This window comes from Cervus elaphus, chromosome 25 (genome assembly GCF_910594005.1).
Source record: "Cervus elaphus chromosome 25, mCerEla1.1, whole genome shotgun sequence".
NCBI lineage: Eukaryota > Metazoa > Chordata > Mammalia > Artiodactyla > Cervidae > Cervus > Cervus elaphus.
Genome location: NC_057839.1, coordinates 49,756,546 through 49,769,681, shown reverse-complemented (window position 1 = coordinate 49,769,681; position 13,136 = coordinate 49,756,546). Strand labels below are relative to the sequence as shown.

General features: G+C 37.6%; 1 non-coding gene across 1 annotated transcript; it reads right to left on the bottom strand.

Moving 5' to 3' along the window:
• Positions 1 to 10,435: 10,435 nt before the first annotated feature.
• Positions 10,436 to 10,507, bottom strand: TRNAC-ACA. Its single transcript has one exon. It is a non-coding gene; the product is annotated as a tRNA-Cys (tRNA).
• Between the last annotated feature and the right edge of the window lie 2,629 nt (positions 10,508 to 13,136).

Genomic DNA, 13,136 nt, shown 5'->3' with positions numbered 1-13,136 from the left:
CACATTTCTGGTTTGCTTATTTTTCTATGAATTTATTACTAATTTCTCCCACACTCTATATAATCACAGTGAAAGCTATTTTGATTCCAGTGTACTGATGATTTTATTAATTTTTTTTCTCCTGGTGATTTCTGCTCCCCAATTCTACCAAAAAATCCTAGGAATTCTCAGAATTCTGGTACTTGCTATTAATCTTTATATTAACATTTTTCCTAGATCATATGTTTATACTTTGTTCTGTTATGTTTAGTAAATTATCAAAGGTCCGTCTAGTCAAAACTTTGGTTTTTTCCAGCAGTTATGTATGGATGTTAGAGTTGGACTATAAAGAAAGCTGAGTGCCGAAGAATTGATATTTTTGAACTGTGGTGTTGGAGAAGACTCTTGAGAGTCCCTTGGACAGCAGGAGATCCACCCAGTCCATCCCAATGGAAATCAGTCCTGAATATTCATTGGAAGGACTGATACTGAAGCTGGAACTCCAATACTTTGGCCACCTGATGTGAAGAGCTGACTCATTGGAAAAGACTGATGGATAGGTTGAAGGCACGAGTAGAAGTGGGCGGCAGAGGATGAGATGGTTGGATGGCATCACCTATTCAATGGACATGAGTTTGAGTAAGCTCTGGGAGTTGGTGGTGGACACGGAAGTCTGGCATGCTGCAGTCCATGGGGTAGCAAAGAGTCAGACACGACTGAGCAACTGAACTGAACTGAGCCTTGTCCTGCTTCTTTACAAATGGTGCTTATTTTAATTGACAACATGTGCATGCTAAGTCGTTTCAATTGTGTGCAACTCTTTGAAACTCTAATGACTACAGCCTGCTAGGCTCCCCGTCCATGGGATTCTCCAGGCAAGAATACTAGAGGGTATCGCTATGCCCAACGCCAGAGGATCATCTCCACCCAGGGATTGAACTCACGTCTCTTATGACTCCTGCATTGGCAGGCTGGTTCTTTACCACTGTAACTACCTGGAAAGCTCATCTGTTGCTTACTTGTTTGTTTTCTATTGATGCTCATTACCAGCTTGAGGAAGTTTCCTTACATTTCTAGATTTCTTTCAATTTTTATTAAGAATTATGAATGAATGGTGAATTTTATCTAATTATTTTTTGGGGAATCTACTGATATGGTCATACATTTTGTTTTTTTTCTGTTATTCTATCGGACATGACTGAACACCTGAACTGAACTGAATACATGTGATGGATTATATTGCTTTTTAAAATATTTTTAAATAAAAACAAACCAAAAAAACCTACATTTATTGCACAATTCTGTTTGAAAGTGATGTTTCTGTGCAACCACTACTATAATCAAGAAATACAACAGTTGATATCACTTTGTAAAAATTGTGCCTCACCCCACAGTCAACATCCCTTACACTTATTTGCTTTCTGTACTTTTTATTTTAGTTTTTACCTACTTAGAATTAATTGTATACCTTTGAATTATAGGTGGTCTTTTTATATCACTTCTTTCCCTCAATATAATGTTAAGTTTTATTCAGGGTCTTGTTATTTGTGATTTGTTCCTTTCTATCATGGAATGGTATATTACTTAAAGAATATATTACAAATTTTTTATCCATTCACTTTTAGATGGACATTTAGTTTGTTTTTATTTTTATACCTATGAGTAGAATTTCTGAGTCATATAGTATTGTTTGTGACCCCATGGACTGTAGCCTACCAGGCTTCTCTGTCAATGGGATACTGGACTGGAGAATCCCATGGACTAGTCCATGGGGTCGCAAACAGTTGGACACGACTGAGCGACTTTAACATTCACTTTTTCTTTATCATGAGCCACCAGGGAAGCCCTTCACTTAACCAAAAACTGCTAAACTGTTTGCCAAAATTTTATGCCCACCACCAAAGCAGTTGCAATCCCACCAGCAGCATAAATAAATGTATGTTTGTCCTCCTTCATGTCAAAACTTGATAATACCATGTTTTAATTGAAGACATTTGAGTATGTCTGTAGTTGCACTAACTGTGGTTTTAATCTACATTTTCCTTATGGCTAAAAATATTGAATATCTTTTTGTGGCTACAGAATGACATTTGTATATTTTCCTTTTGGAAATATGTGTTCAAAATTCTTTGATTTTTTTCAGCTATATGTATTACAAATACTTTCTCCTGCACTATGAGTTGCCTCTACATTATATAAAATTATTAATATAATTTAATTTTGAAGAAATCAAATTACTAATATTTTTAATGCTTTTGCTTCTTTTGTCCTAGGAAATCTTTTCTAAAATAATCATAAAGATTTGGTTATTATTTTTCTTCCAGAAATTTATTTCAGAATATTTAATTTTAGTGTTTATATTTATTTGATATAATTTATATTTTTATAGGGCTTCCCTGGTGGTCCAAATGGTAAAGAATCTGCCTGCAGTATGGGAAACCCAGGGTCAGTCCCTGGGTCAGGAAGATTCCCTGGAGAAGGGAATGACTATCCACTCCACATTTCTACTTATTTAATGTGCATGATATGAAGAAATTTATTTAATCTATAGGGTCTGTGGGCCCAGAGTTCATAATGTGCATAAAATTGAACATTTGGACTAACAGAACATTTCACACAAGGAAACCTCACAAGATAATGAAAATACCTACCAGACAAAACATATAAACAGTCAAAAAGCAAGGTCATCTAGTCCAAGCAGATATGCATTTAATGTATTCTTACATAATATTAAATTGATATTTGCACAATATGTATGTTTTTCATCAGTTCTGAAAGTACTATTAAAAAGTTTAATACTTATGGAAACGTTAAGATATGACAAAATGAGCAAATAAATAGAAATATGATTTACAAAGGTCTCTAAGTGACTCAGACTCTGGACACAGCACAGGACTCCTGTCTCCTAGACTAGTCAATATCATACCACACTGTACTCAGAGGGACTGTTTAATGCTGTTTGGCACAAAGTCATATTTAAAATACAACTTTAAAATTATTTCAATAGATTTTTAAACAAATTAAACATGTAACAAATTTTGAATTTGAGTATTTTTAAGTCTCATTTATAATAATGAGTCCTTCCATAAATTATTTCTTAAGTACACATCAATAAATTATTCAAGGGAAAAAAATGATTGGAGCTAGTGAAATTTTTGTTATTGTTGTTACTTTTCTGGATATATAGAACAGTCTATTCTTTGTTTCCTCAGAGACCAGTATCTCTCATTTTGGAATAATTAAATGACTAAAACTATTTTTCTGCAATAGATTAAAGTACATCCTTCATTTTTTATCATATTTTTTACAATTGAATGCTTTTCCATCAAAAGGGGAAAAAATAAAATAGCTACACCACCATTCAAAATATATTTAAATCAGCTGATATTTTCCCCTGTTTTTTCCAGAAATTAAAACCAAAACCTACAAATGTCCCATTACTATTAATGATGAATTTCATGTATAGCTTTTAAGTTATTTTCTCAAAATCTAAATGGCATTTTCTGCTTAACAATTTATTGCATCAAAAGAAGACTTAAGGTATTTTAGTCCTTTTTTGACTCATACTTTTAGTCGTGCAATACATAAATTCATCCTTAAAACACCATGGCCAGCTGAACAAGGCAAGAACAATCTGTTACTGTGTGATGTGAAACCAATGTGTGCACTCACCCTAAACTTCTGCACACATAAGTGTGTCTTTGTATTGTGAGTGCTCCCTACCACAAGCATAACCAAAAGAAAAACATGTACAAGACTACATATGCATATGAGAAGTCTTTCCTTTAACTTACCTCAAAATATATGCTCCAATTTCCTCGAACAAACTTGGAAAGTGGGTGTGCAGTAAATTCATCTTGATGATAAGAACCTGAGTGATTGACAAGGTAGTTATGAGGTTCTCAATTACCAAAGACAAAAGAGCTCTAAGTTTATATCCAAGAATTCACTCTATTTCTAAGCAACTGGGTCTAACTTATAATACTGATCCTATGATAGTGACCCTAGACAAATAGATTTTTAAAAGTAAATTTATAAATAATAAAATTTAACCTCAGAGGTTCTTGAAGTGTCCTCCTGAGACCAGCAGCAGTTGGATACATGTTAAAAATACTAACACTTAGGCCCCACCTCAAAACCTAACAAATCTGAAAGCATTTGGGGATGGGGCTATTTTAACAAATTCTCCAAGTGATTCTGATGCACATCTAATTGCAAATCACTGCCTATTGATTAATAGATTCTTCATGCATGACTAATAAAACAGGGCTTCCCTTGTGGCTCAGCTGGTAAAGAATCCGCCTGCAATGCAGGAGACCTGGGTTCTCTCCCTGGGTTGGGAAGATCCCCTGGAGAAGGGAAAGGCTACCCACTCCAGTATTCTGGCCTGGAGAATTCCATGGACTATATAGTCCACGGGGTCGCAAAGAGTCGGACACAACTGAGTGACTTTTACTTAATTACTTACTTACTTACTTAATAAAACACAAATGTCTATCTACATGACCATAGTTACTTTTTCCTGTGCACACCTCATTTAGCAAGTTATATAAAAATTTCCAACGGCAAATAGTTCACCACATCTATAATGTACTGAGTTATTAAATCCTCTTTGAATTATAGACCATTTTCATTCCCCCCTTTGACATATAGCCTAACCATTTCCAGAGCTTCCAGCTTTATCTTGTGTTTTGTTACCTCTAATTGCTTATTATTGCTAATTTCTTCCCACACCCAGTTTACATATTTTTGCCACTCAGTATATCTGTACATTCTTCACATTTTCATAGACTCTTCAGACCTTGTTATCTCTTCAGTTGTCAGTTCCTAAGACTTTCGGTCTTATCTTTCCTGCCCTCTTCTCTCAAGTTGGATTACCTTGCTTTTTAAGGAGAGGCAGGTGCTAGAAGCATGCCTGCCTAAGGCTGCTGTCATTTCCTTCACCTGGAGAATGATACCATCTAAACTTTTAAAGAGTTCAAGACTTTATTCCTTCTTTCTGTACATTTTCAGTCAAATAAATATATTTAGAACCTTAAAAAATATTTCTCTGTAAAAATTTAAACAGCTGAAGAAAGAATTGGATTTGGAATCAGAACACTGGTTTGAATCCTAATTTGGACAATGATTAATTATATTGCCTTGGGAATTAACATTTCTGAGTCTCTGTGTCCTCATATGTAAAGTGGAATAATAATTTCTGACTTTCTAGTTTGTTGTGAGGCTTAAGATAAATCCAGATGAAGCATGCTGCTCCAGACATCAGACATGGCTCTTGATAGGAATCAAGAAAAGGTCACTCTGTGTATGTATAACTTTGTGAGAAAGGCTACAAAATAAAGAGGAGCCTCATAAGTTATATTTTACCATAGGTAAAATTTCATTTCACACTGATTAACAAGTGATATACTATTTTGCCACACACTCTTTTAGTTAAAATAATATTCTAAAGGAATACTTGATACACAGATTTGTAAGGGAAAAAAAGTAATTCCCATTACAATATAGATTATGGCAATATTTGCCAGTGAGTAAAAGCTGCTCAGTCGTGTCTGACTCTTTGGGACCCCATGGACCATAGTCCATGGAATTCTTCAGACCAGAATACTGGAGTGGGTAGCCATTCCCTTCTCCAGGTGATCTTCCCAATCCAGGGATCGAACCCAGGCCTCCAGCTTTGCAGGCGGATTCTTTACCAGCTGAGCCACCAAGGAAGCCCCAACATTTTAACATATAAGCAAATTATCAAATATAAAGCTTATAATTGGGTTCATAACAATAGTTAAAACACATTGGGTATCTCCATAAAGGACTTGTGGTATTTTATTTTATTATCAAAATAGACTTATAGATAGGTAGTATTTGCTCTAGTTTTACAGATAAGAAAATTCAATCAGGAACTTAAAGTAATTTGTCTAAGGACACAAAGTTAGTAATTGTCAGCCAGGATGTAAATGACAGCAGTTGGTCTCTGAAATCTAAGCTCTAAACCAAAGTGCTCTGTTGTATCTCCAAGTGAAATACACCAAAATTAATCAACTTAATTATGTAGGCTGTGGCTTTTGTGATTAGTAAACATATGAAATATGAAAGTGAAGGTATACTGTGTTGTATTACCTTATCACAATCACCTAGAGAGAACCCATGCAAAGTATTAAATACACACACACACACACACACAGAGAAAGAGAGAAGTGGAAAGAAGGGCTGGAAGTAGAAGCAGCCCATGGCTGAGATGTGGTGAAGAACCTGAGGTCAGAGTAGATGTCTCTTTGTGTCCTTTGACATGCCCATGCTGATTTGTGAACACTGGGCATAGGATCATAGTACTCATGTTTTGTAGGAAAAGTTCATGGATTACAAACCACCAGTGATGGAGCAACTCGATACCCTGGTTTCTTTTGCTAAGCGATATTGGGCTTCCCTGTTAGCCCAGGTGGTAAACAATCTGCCTGCAATATAGGAGGCCTAGGTTCAATCCCTTGGTCAGGAAGATCCCCTGGAGAAGGGGATGGCTACCCACTCCAGTATTCTGGCCTGGAGAATTCCATTGACATAGAAGCCTGGTAGACTGCAAAGTCCATGAGGTCCCAAAGAGTTGTACACAACTAAGAGACTAATTCTTTCACTGAAGGTTATGATCAATCCTGGTATCCAGACTTTTTTTTTTTTTTAAGACAGCTTTACTGAGATATAATTTATATACTTTGGCTTAAAGCTAGAAAAATAGATGCTAGTGAATAAGACCCTGGTTTCCTCTAAACTTTTGGCTCAAATCAAAGAAGAAAAGGAGAGATGCTTATTTTCTTCCAAACTGTCTAATCTGTTTTCTCAGGAAAGGGAAATAGACTAAGAAATGGATGACTGCCTTATTGGGAGATATAAATGGACTATTTGGCTGCAGTTTCTTCTTTTAAAAATCTTGTAGAATCTGCTAACAGAGAGCAGGGCATTGATAAATCCAAATAAAATGTAACCTAATGATTGACTATTTTTTCAGATTTACATTCTGCATTAAGTTTTGCTTCTCTTATACTCTATCAACTCTGACACCAATGTCTTTTCTTATGAACCTATCTCTGCATTAGCACTTCAAGGTCTGTGGCAGAATATAGCTTCACATTAATTTATGGGTCTGAGCACTCTATGGAAATTGCTATCATTTCCAAACCTGTTTAAAATGCCTGTGTGACATTTTCCATGAAGAGACTGACATTGGGATCAGCCTGAATGATTGGGGGAAGGGGAGAGACACCATATAACATCTAAGTATCACATTTGAAGCTGGTTTAGTAAGTGCAACAGATAATTTAAAATAGCATAACAGAAGAAGAAGACAAGTTTGAAAACCTAGTCCCACTTCTGTATCTGCTTTTTAACCTCAATATCTTTATATGTAATAATATATGAGAAACACAAATGACATTGATAGATAAACCACAAATAGACAATCTCTCTGCAAAGTCGTTCATTACATCCTAAATTTAAGGTAAGTTAAATATCAGTAAATACCTAGCCTAGCCATTTATCTTCATTTCCCACAATGTTTTTCCCACCAAGTCTTCCTTATTCACTGATTTCTTCCAGAGCACACCACCTCAAAGCCATTGAGATAATGTTGACACATTCTAAATAAAGGTTTGCCATTTCACAGAGTTTTTTTGCAGCTTCTGAACATTAACATTTGCCTCCTGGACTGTCATGTAAGAAGATATACTCTCATCTTGCTGTAACTATGTCCTCAGGGTCCTTGTATCCGGGCAGCCTTATAAGATTTACAACAAGGTCCTTTGGCAAAGCAGGACTTGGCTGTGATTCAAGATGAATTTGCCTTACAAGAAAATAGCTTCTGCAGTGTCAGAAAAGGATTTCAAAGCTTTTTGGACAGATTTTTGGACACATTTATTTATTTTTTATCACGGTTTCAGCTTTAGAAACTTAGAGGTATTTTACAATGCTCTCTGGAGGTTAAGTATTTTTTTTTCCATTTATGTCTATTCATGTGACATTCACGTCCATTTCTGCATTTTTAATATTCATGAAAATTAGTGTCATAATATCTATTTTTTTTCAATCTTTGAGCTACTTAGTCTGTTTGTTATATTCCCAATGACTGCATGACCTATCAGATTCCTAAATCCCCCAATATCAACTGATATTTAGCAATTCAATTCAATTCACATGTTAACCACCTGAAGTTCTCATCAGATACCACAGGTTTAGGAGCTGAATTCCACAAGGTCACCCTACACTTTAAATGTCAACTGCACATAGGTACCCAGACTGCCCACAGATCTCTCCAGGTGACTACAAATTCAGGGATACCTGTGACCCTCTCCCCTCAGGGTTGATAATTCTCTAGAAGGTCTCAGAGAACACACAAAAACACATAACTTTACTTTAAACGATAAAACTCAGGATTAGCCAAAAGGAAGGTACACAGAGGGCAAGGTATGGGGTGGGGTGGATGGCATCTGAGCTCTCATGCCCTCCCCCAGCCACCACATTCACTGTGTTTACTAAATCAGAAGCTCTCCCAATCTTATTGCTCAAGAGTTTTTAAGCCATTATGAACATAGACAGCATATAAAAAAGCAGAGACATCACTTTGCTGACAAAGTTCACATAGTCAAAGCTATGGGTTTTTCCAATTCAGTTGAGTTCAGTTCTGACTCTTTGCTACCCAATGGACTGCAGCACACCAGGTCTCCCTGTCCATCACCAACTCCCGGAGTTTACTCAAACTCATGTCTATTGGGTCAGTGATGTCATCCAACCATCTCATCCTCTGTCTTCCCCTTCTCCTCCTGCCTTCAATTTTCCCAGCATCAGGGTTTTTGAAATGAGTCAGTTTTTCACATCAAGTGGCCAAAGTATTGGAGTTTCAGCTTCAGCATCAGTCATTCCAATGAATATTCAGGACTGATTTCCTTTAGGATGGACTGGCTGGATCTCCTTGCAGTCCAAGGGACTTTCAAGAGTCTTCTCCAATACCACAGTTCAAAAGCATCACTTCTTTAGTGTTCAGTTTTCTTCATGGTCCAAACCTCACAGCCATATATGACTACTGGAAAAGCCATAGCCTTGACTAGACAGACCTTTGTTGGCAAAGTAATGTCTCTGCTTTTTAATATGCTGTCTAGGTTGGTCATAACTTTTCTTCCAAGGAGTAAGCGTCTTTAAATTTCATGGCTGAAATCACCATCTGCAGTGATTTTGGAGCCCACAAAATACTCTGCCACTATTTCCACTGTTTCCCCATCTCTTTGCCATGAAGTGATGGGACCAGATGCAGTGATCTTAGTTTTCTGAATGTTGAGTTTTAAGCCTACTATTTCACTCTGCTCTTTCAGTTTCATCAAGAGGCTCTTTAGTTCCTCTTTGTTTTGTGAAATAAGGGCTGTGCCATCTGCATATCTGATGTTATTGATATTTCTCCTGGCAATATTGATTCCAGCTTGTGCTTCATCCAGCCAAGTGTTTCTCATGATGTACTCTGCATATAAGTTAAATAAGCAGGGTGACAATATACAGCCTTGATGTACTCTTTTCCCTATTTGGAACCAGTCTGTTGTTCCATGTCCAGTTCTAACCATTGCTTCCTGACTTGCATACAGATTTCTCAAGAGGCAGATCAAGTGGTCTGGTATTTCTATCTCTTTAAGAATTTTCCACAGCTTGTTGTGATCCACACCGTCAAAGGCTTTAGCATAGTCAATAAAGCAGAAACAGATGTTTTTCTGGAATTCTCTTGCTTTTTCAATGATCCAAAGGATGTTGGCACTTTGATCTCTGGTTCCTCTGCCTTTTCTAAAGTCAGCTTGATCTGGAAGTTCACAGTTCACGCATTGTTGAACCCTGGCTTGGAGAATTTTGAGCATTACTTTACTAGCATGTGAGATGAGTGCAATTGTGTAGTAGTTGGAGTCCTTGGCATTGCCTTTCTTTGTGATTGGAATGAAAACTGACCTTCTCCAGTCCTGTGGCCACTGCTGAGCTTTCCAAATTTGCTGGCATATTGATTGCAGCACTTTCTCAGTATCATCTTTTAGGATTTGAAAGACCTCAACTGGAATTCCATTACCTCCACTAGCTTGTTCGTAGTGATGTTTCCTAAGGCCCACTTAACTTGGCATTCCAGAATGTCTGGCTCTAGGTGAGTGATCATACCATCGTGACTATATAGGTTGTGAAGATCTTTTTTGTACAGTTCTTCTGTGTATTCTTGCCACTCTTCTTAATATCTTCTGCTTCTTTAGGTCCATACCATTTCTGTCCTTTATTGTGCCCATCTTTGCATGCAATGTTCCCTGAAAAGTGAAAGTGAAAATGAAGTCTCACAGTTATGTCCGACTCTCTGTGACCTCATGGGCTGCAACCTACCAGGCTCCTCCATCCATGGCATTTTCCAGGCAAGAATACTGGAGTGGGTTGCCATTTCCTTCTCCAGGGGATTTTCCCAAACCAGGGATTGAACCTGGGTCTCCCGCATTGTAGGCAGACGCTTTACCATCTGAGCCACCAGGGAAGTAAATGTTCCCTTGGTATCTCTAATTTTCTTGAAGAGATCTCTAGTCTTTCCCATTATTTTGTTTTTTTCTATTTCTTGGCATTGATTGCTGAGGAAGGCTTTCTTATCTCTCCTTGCTATTTTTTGGAACCCTGCATTCAAATGGGTATATCTTTCCTTTCCTCCTTTGCCTTTCACTTCTCTTCTTTTTACAGCTATTTGCAAGGCCTCCTTGGACAACCGTTTTGGGTTTTTTTGTATTTCTTTTTTGGGGGATGGTCTTGATCCCTGTCACTGTACAATGTCATGAATCTCCATCCATAGTTCTTCAGGCACTCTATCAGATCTAATCCCTGAATCTATTTGTCACATTCACTTTATAATCATAAAGGATTTGATTTAGGTCATACCTGAATGGTCTAGTGGTTTTCCCTACTTTCTTCAATTGAAGTCTGAATTTGACAATAAGGAATTTGAGCCACAGTCAGTTCCTGGTCTTGTTTTTGCTGACTGTATAGAGCTTCTCCATCTTTGGCTGCAAAGAATATAATCAATCTGATTTTGGTATTGGCCATCTGGTAATGTCCATGTGTAGAGTCTTCTCTTGTGTTGTTGGAAGAGGGTATTTGCTATGGCCAGTGTGTTCTCTTGGCAAAACTCTATTAGCCTTTGCCCTGCTTCATTCTGTACTCCAAGGCCAAATTTGCCTGTTACTCCAGGTATTTCTTGACTTCCTACTTTTGCATTACAGTCTCCTATAATGAAAAGGACATCTTTTTTTGGGTGTTAGTTCTAGAAGGTCTTGTAGGTCTTCATAGAACCATTCAACTTCAGCTTCTTCAGCATTACTGAAGTTTTTCCAGTAGTCATCTAAAGATGTGAGATTTGGACCATAAAGAAGGTTGAGCACTGAAGAACTGATGCTTTCAAACTGTGGTACTGGAGAAGACTTCTGAGAGTCCCTTGGACAGCAAAGGCATCAAACCAGTCAATCCTAAAGTAAATTAACCCTGAATATTCATTGGAAGAATTGATGTTGAAGCCTAAATATTTGGCCATCTAACATGAAGAGCTGATTCCTTGGAAAAGACCCTGATGCTGGGAAAGTTTGGAGGGCAGGAGAAGAAGGGGGTGACAGAGGATGAGATGGTTGGATGGAATCACCAACTCAATGAACATGAGTTTGAGCAAACTCCAAGGGAAATATGGCAGGCATGCTGCAGTCCATGGGGTGACAAAGAATCAGACATAGTGATTGAACAATAGCAACAAAAACAACAAGCTAGCTCTCCTCCATTCCCTGGAATTAAGGTTGGGGCTGGCCATCCCTGCCCCCTAATCATTCGGTCTTTCTGGAGGCTAGCCTCACCATGAGGCTGTCTAAAACCCCTAGTGGCATAAACTCAGGTTTGACAGAAAGTGGCTTGTTATAAAAATGAAAAACCCTCTCAGGGCTTTTTGACTCAGGACTAGTTTGATCTCCTTGCTGCCCAAGGGATTTTCAAGAGACTTCTCTAGTACCATAGTTCCAAAGCATCAATTTTTTCATCACTAAGCCTTCCTTATTGTTCAACTCTCACATTCATACATAACTACTGGAAAAACCATAGCATTGACTATATGGATCTTTCTCAGGAAAGTGATGTCTCTGCTTTTCAAAATGCTATCTAAGTTTCTTGGCTGTGGTCACTTTCTGTAGTGATTTTGGAGCCCAAGAAAACAAAGCCTGTCACTGTTTCCACTTCCTCCCCATCTAGTTTCCATGACATGATGTGACCATAGCCGTGATCTTCCTTTTCTGAATGTCAAGATTTAGGGAGAGCTGGGGATGTTGTAAAGGGATTTTGTAGGCAGATGAAAGCCCCAATTCTTTCCATGGTCACTCAGTGAAAGATTAAGTTTCATAGTCACAGGATATGTGAAATTATCAGACCAAACAAAAACTGGAGTTCAGGTTTCTTGAAGGAGTACAATATGTCTTATTCACACATGTATATTTTGATTCTAGTTTTATAGTTTAATGCATAATTAACAATTTCATGGTTAATGAAGCCATGAAATTAAAAGATGCTTACTCCTTAGAAGAAAAGCTATCCAAACCCAGACAGCATATTAAAAAAAACAGACATCACTTTGCCAGCAAAGATCCATATGCTCAAAGCTATGGTTTTTCCAGTGGTCATATACAAATGTGAAATTGGATCAGAAAGAAGGCTGAGCATGGAAGAAATGACCTTTCAAATTGTGATGCTGGAGAAGACTCCTGAGAGCCTCTTGGATAGCAAGGAAATCAAAGCAGTCAATCCTAAAGGAAATCAACCCTGAATATTCATTGGAAAGACTGATGCTGAAGCTGAAGTTCCAGTATTTTGGCCACTTGATATGAGGATCCAACTCATTGGAAAAGACCCTGATGCTGGAAAAGATGGAAGGCACAAGGAGGAGGGGTAGTAGAGGATGAGATGGTTACATATTGTCACCAATAAGATAGACATTAACATCAGCAAACTCTAGAGATAGTGGAGGGCAGATGAGCCTGGTGTGTTGCAGTCCACAGGGTCACAGAGTTAGACATGACTTAGTCACTGAACAACAAGTTATTGAGGAATTGGTTAATAAACTGGATAAAGAAAACATAAGAAAAGAG